Source organism: Protopterus annectens, chromosome 5.part0 (assembly GCF_019279795.1).
Source record: "Protopterus annectens isolate FY-2018-M chromosome 5.part0, PAN1.0, whole genome shotgun sequence".
NCBI lineage: Eukaryota > Metazoa > Chordata > Ceratodontiformes > Protopteridae > Protopterus > Protopterus annectens.
The window spans coordinates 182,815,978-182,822,607 of NC_056735.1; the positions used below are offsets into that span (position 1 = coordinate 182,815,978).

At 40.4% G+C, this 6,630-nt stretch overlaps 1 long non-coding RNA gene across 1 annotated transcript in view; it reads right to left on the reverse strand.

Annotated features, from left to right (window-relative positions):
- The window catches only part of LOC122802538, a 503,825-nt gene extending 499,076 nt beyond the window's left edge, over positions 1-4,749 (reverse strand). The window contains exon 1 of the long non-coding RNA XR_006364956.1: positions 4,589-4,749. This is a non-coding gene — a long non-coding RNA (uncharacterized LOC122802538). The remainder of the gene's footprint in view (positions 1-4,588) is intronic.
- Positions 4,750-6,630: the final 1,881 nt, after the last annotated feature.

Genomic DNA, 6,630 nt, shown 5'->3' on the forward strand with positions numbered 1-6,630 from the left:
AGAGAGAGTAAAATTGAATGTATGTGCAAAACTGGTAGCAAAACTTGGAAGAAGAACAGATCTATGTCTGAGTCAGCCATACCAGTTCCCCTCACCAACCACTGTCTCATCCAATAAATACATGAGATCCATCCTCCACCGTGGCAATCCATAATTTGTCTGCCCATCACATCTGGAGTTCAGCCGCCTGGCCCTGTCAACCTGTGAATGATGAAGACTTAGCTGTGCTGTGAGTCTGAAATCCAATAAAATCACTGTTTGTCCGCATAGGAATGATAAGAATTGTTACCCTGTTTGCTGTTGATGTTGTTGAATCAGTGAATAATTTGCTTGATGGAAGCAAAACCTTGAAAAAAAGAAGTTTGACTCGGAAGCTATCAATATAAATTTTCCTGCTGACAGTGCCTATGCCGGATAAGGCACGATGTCTGGCAGGCCAGAGCTGTCGTTGTCTTGTATCCATTTTCTGTCTAGATGAGTCTGCTTTTAAAATCTGCCGGGTCTTGGGAAGTACCAGAATACAAGATGCCATGAACCCCAAGGCTTGAAGGACTGTCCTTGCAGTCAGCCTGGGACTGATGAGACAACTGATGGAAGTAGAGAAAAAGATTCTTTTGTTTGTCCGGTCAAAAAATCATCTGGGATGTATTATTCAGTCTCACACAAGCACAGCATGTCCTGAGAGGTACTAGACTACTTTATTTTATTTCTCGAGACAGAATACCCATCTTTAACACTGCCATCACATACTTAAAAAATGATGAAGAAGTTCCCTTTTTCCTTGGGCCAGTATCAGGCAATCCAAATAAGGAGGATAGATCTGTATTCCTCTTTAGCCTGAAAAACCTACCCACTGGAGAACCTGAAACCTTCGTGAACACTTAGTAGTGCAGTAAAATGCAAAGCAGAGAACTGATAATGTGAAAGTCAGAAGTCCCAGCCCGAAAGAGCTATAACTGGCATTTCGCTTTGATGAAACATGAAGGTAAGCCTCCTTGAGATCCAGGTCATCCATCTTTGCCCAGCAGAGAGAAAGCAAAGCTGTTGTAATTGCTTTTTTTGTTTGAAACTTGGAATATGTGTGTCCAGATATGGGATGGATAAATCCAAAATTGGTCTCCACGTGTTTCTTTCTTTTTTCTAGAGACTAGAGAGAAAATCCTAGAGCCACTTTCTGGCAGAGAACCGAACCTTATGGCCCCTATTTGAAGTAGTAAAGATTTGTTTGCGAGATGGTGCCTCTTCGGAGGAGAGAGGAGCGTACCTGCGGCATGGAAATGAAAGGAGGCAAGATAAAACTTGTAACCCTGGGCATATATGTATGATATTATCCACTTGGGCTTGTCTTGGGTAAATCAACCAAGAGTGCCTTGAAAAGTGCTTACCTTCCTCCTGCAAAGGTGCTAGGAGGCAAGAAGCAGCAGAAAAAAATAGGTCATTGGGCCTGGGCCTGTAAGGGACTGGCCCTGTGCACCCTCAAGATGTTTGTAGAACTCCAACTCTGGGAAGCTCCAAGAACTCTGACCTCTGCCCCTACCCACGCCTAGATCTACCCCTAGACTCCACGAATAGCAGGCCAATTCCTACTAAACCAGGCCAGCTTCCTACTACTAAACTCACAGACTTACTAAAATCTTTTTGAACCTGCATATAGACTTAGCCTTCTCTTCCATTTCTTCAAAGACTGACTCCACAGGTGAACCAATCAAAACACAAGGTGCACCAAATACATCCAAATTCTTATTCTTTAACCATCAATTAAATTCTGATTCTTCAACCAGGCTTCTTCCTACAGGAAGAGTCATGAGCAACTGACCTAGGCGCCTGCACCACATCGCAGCAAAGCACAGCATCCATAATACACTGATTGTAATGTTTACCCACCTGTTCAGCAACTCAATCCAAATCTTTCTCGCTACACCGAAACCTTAGATCAAGCATCCACCAGAGAAAACTTGAAGAGAAAGAAATATTGAAACTGGCAATTCAAAATACTCATAGCTAAGGGATCTCAAAGCCTCCTCATAGCTTATTCCAAATCCCCAACTCTCTTCCCCTTCTAGAGGCGGATTCTTTTACAATAGAGGCCTTGACACCTACTGCCTAGGCCTAGACACCCTTTATAAAAAGATCGACTAGGATAAAAGGCAAAGAGAGCCTCTTATAAGATTGTTGTGAGGAGCAGGCACCCAGAGAGTAAGCATTAACCGAGCAACAGTGGCCTGATTGAAAGCCTCTGCAAGCACATCTTCACAACAGGCCAGAGGCCAACAGAGGTTTCCACAAAAATCCCTAAGCAAAATGCTATAAACTACTCCTCCTAGTATTTCAGAAAATGTTCTAGAGTCCCCTCCTAGAATCTCTTAAGTCCTGAAAAGAATGAAAAAGAAAAAATCTCTGAATGAAGTGTTCTGAGAAGAGAAGCTCTGGAAGATCAGAGGAAGGAGCCTCAGATCTGCATCAGAATCAGAATAAACTCTTCATCTCAAAGTCTTCAAGTGGCACACTCTGGCTCCCACCTAACTTCTAACTTCCTCTAGAACCTCTCTCTTTCTCAGAGTAATCAAATCTTCAGGCACAGACCCTGCTGAACTAGGGTGACCCCCACAGGGCTAAAAACTGCCCTGCCTCTGGGAGAAGCCTTGGAAACCGAAGGGAAAGGCCTAACCACCCTAGGAAGGAGGGAGGACAGTAACGGAGAAGCCCCTTCAGCCTGACCCTGTCTCCTGAGAGACTACCTCCTGCAAAATCAAAAGTCTCCTAAGGAGACTCAGAGAAGTCTCCGTCCGGAACCACTGGTTCCACTGTAGCCTCTAAGAACCCCGTCCGGAAGGGGGGACTCTCATCTGCACCTTTGGCTTTTTGTCTTTGGCGCTGCGCTGGCGCGGCGGGCGCGGGCATATAGAATCCGGCTTATTATGCCACAGCTAGCTCAAAAAGACCCTAACACATCCCACGCTTGGCAATAGTGTGTTTATTGAACCTAACCCAAACGACACCCAACCCAACGTTGCTCAGGCCCAAACCAAATATACATCACAGAGAATGATATAACCTATCTATACAGTTATTACCACAACTGACAGTTACAGTTATTCACTTTTTCAAGAAAAACCAAATAATAAGAAAGTGCCAACCAAAACCCAAGGTCTGACTTACGAATTAGAAAGAAAGTTCATTTCAGAAGCGCCGAATGATGATTTCGCCTGCGCTAACCTGCGCTTCGGACTGCATCTGCAAATCTGCAGAAGGTCATGCGGCTTTTTGTATCCTGGCGTCCTGATGTCAGTTTTAAAGCCTTGACCGGCGTCAGCCCTAATATACTTTGGCGACCGAGACGACCGAGGAACGGACGAGGACCATATGTAAGGACTGCAGCAATGTGAGATGAAGAACATCAACTTTTCTGAAGAAAAAAGTAATAAAACATGAGTAAAAAGTAAAAAATTTAATTTTTTTCCCCAACTGGAACTTATCTGTCCAACTAAGGAAAACACAAACTGACTGTCAATCCTCAAAAGCCTCAAAGTAGCATACCCTTTGCCGACAATAAAGCCATGAAGGGCTTTGCAATCAAACTTGTCTTTTAGTCAGTTAAGCTCGAGCTGCTTGACAATTTGGGCATGTGGAAACGTGGAAGGTGCTCTGAAGCTTTGAATTTGGGCATGTGGAAGGTGCTCTGAAGCTTTGTAACTGGATGGCTGTTATATTTCTGGCAGGATATAACCCATATAGCTAAAGGTACTGCAGCAGTGGTCAGTATGAAGATCACCACATACTCCTGGACACATCCGCCACCCTATTCTAACCTAATGCTCTGGTTATCTAAAAACTGTCAGATTTATCTGATACAGCCTTTCAGTTGTGAATCCATAAGCCATTTGTTCATGTGCCTCACAGGACCCCAAACAGTCAAAAATTCTCTCTCTCTCACTCTTAGCAGTAAATTCATAAATTCCCAGACAACTGACATCAGACTATTGTTACACTTTCCAGGACCTGACTTATCCCTACTCCTGTAAAAGTAAATAAAAAAATGCTCTATTGCAGTCATCAAGAATCTTAAACTTTCTCTCACAATTAAGTAAAACGTTTAGTTTCATTTTTAACATTTGCTTACTAGGTAAATGAAATGGTTCAAGGTTTCTTTTTAGCCATGACCCAAGCTATATAGCAACAATAAAGACAATAGGAGGCATAAGTTTGTTGGTAACACAAACATATGAGGCCTGCAATTATCTGTACAGTAACATGGGTTTGTTTGTGTCTTTCGGCTTTTCCCGGTTAGGGGTCGCCACAGCGGAACTCCGGTCCGCTAATGATTGGTAGTCGATTTTTACGTACCGGGTTACCAGCCCTGACACACAACCTTCAACGAAGGCACGCCCCATTCACGCATGCCTCCACACAGAAGACACTCTAGCTGAGAATCGAATGGGACAACGTCTTACTATGAGGCGACAACGCTACCGCAGCACCACCACCGCAGTTGTACAGTAACATGGGTACAGAGCATATTACACAGCTGATAAAGATAGGCTAGCCTTATTGACAGATGACAGAAATATAAACATCAAACTTTACTTACAGTGTGCTACTGAGATACATTCACCTCTGATTGTCCAGATAATCAGTTAGTTATCTTTACTATTCTGCATTCAACTCCACAATAAATAAATAATGTCAATACTATAGTGTACCCCAGGAAATTGGCAAGTTGCTGCTTGATCACGGAAGTTATTAATCCAACTGTGCCTGTAGGGGAGAGTAAAGAAATAAAAAAAAAAAGCAAGTTTGTTTCACTGTGGTAAGAACAGTTAGAAAGTGGTTTGTTTTCTTGGTGATTGTGAAAACAAATTGCTTATAAATCTACAAAAAAAAAATGACAAGTATTCCATGAAGGAAGAGCACATCTTTGTGGAAATGGGTAGCTTTAAAGCTAGACAATGTAATGTAAGTATTTATTCAGTTACTTATGCCTTTATTAATGGGGTGAGTGAGTAATCTGGCCAACTGGCAATTACAAGTCAATGAAAAGTGTGTTTAAATAAACAAAATGTGCATATTGTTATTATTTTACTTAAAATGTATTACTTAGGGTAGAATACTGATTACACATGATCAATTTGAGTCTTAGGCTGAGAAAGGAAACAACAAAAGAACAACAAAGTGAGACTGATATTAGTCATATCTATTTCATCCTGTCTAAGGGCAGTGGTAATATTTCCCTTCAAGTTCTCATTTCTCATTCTAAACAATCCAGATCGCCAATCTAAAGAATTTACAGTTAAAAAATCCTACTACTGAATCCTGATGACGATGTGATGTCTCTGTATTAACTTTATAATTCTGTTTATTATTGGACTCATTCATAAAAGTACTAGATTTAACTCTCCACTGTAATTTATTATGAACTGCTTCTAATTTGCATTATTTGAACTATTTTACTTTTCTATGTGGAAGATTTTCAGTCCATATATCTTTAGTTAATCACTGTATGTTAATCAGATCAGACAATAGTAGTAGAAGTAGCAAACTTAAACTCGTCTTAAGTCAAAAAATAAAAAATATATAATTGTACAGAATTACTAAGTATTCAAAAGTAATCCAAGCAAGGCAGGCAGTCTGTTTCCCGTCGAAAATCCTTTATTAAGTACACAAACAGGCGATCCAAGTAAAACAAAACTAGAGTAATAGTTTCCTCACAAGCCTGCCTTGCTTGGGTTACTTTCGAATACTTGGTAATTCTTTACAATTATATATTTTTTATTTTTTGACTTAAGACAAGTTTAAGTTCGCTACTTCTACTACTATTGTCTGATATATGGACTGAAAATCTTCCACACAGAGAAGTTTCTTACACTGTTTTGTTTTTGGATCCACTATACTTGTTTAATGGGTTGTTTTGAGACTTCGGGGATACCACGGAGATTACTTGAACTGTTTTACTTTAGTACATCTCCTGGGCTGAGCTTTGAATTGGTCCATTAAGATCAGTGCACATCCCTTGTAAACACAAAACAAGACACATATACTGTATGTACACTCTTCCTGGCCATTTGTAGCTACTCTGTGAAACTTTTCAGTATCAAACAAGTTTGTACTGTTTTATTTTCTTGTTAGGGATTTGCCTGTTTCTCATCATACTTACAGTACTGTACTACATAGACTGCCTCGTTCATTTCATAGCTCCTCACTGCTTCTGTAACCGTGTTCCTTCTTTTCTTTTTGGTTACCAGTTTCTGATTGTTAACAACAAAAAATGCAGCTATATCAGCATATGTTCACCATTAGCTATTTATGATTCCCATCATATCCGAAATGAAAATACAGAACATGACAACAGGATGAGAGTGTATATCATATCACAGCCAAGCTTTCTTAATATAAAATATTTTTAACATTGCCAGACGATATTTTTTCATTGAAGTGTTTCAGTATTCTAAGTGACCATCTCTACTACTTTAAGTTTTCAGTTTCTGACCATGAAGAATTGTGGAATAACCATTGAAAACATTCTACCATTACACGCTTTTTTTAAACAGAAATACAATTATGGCGAAAGGGTTCTTGACAAAAGAAAAGTGTTTCCGAGTGACAGAATAAGACCTCTTCTAAGTAAAGATGGCA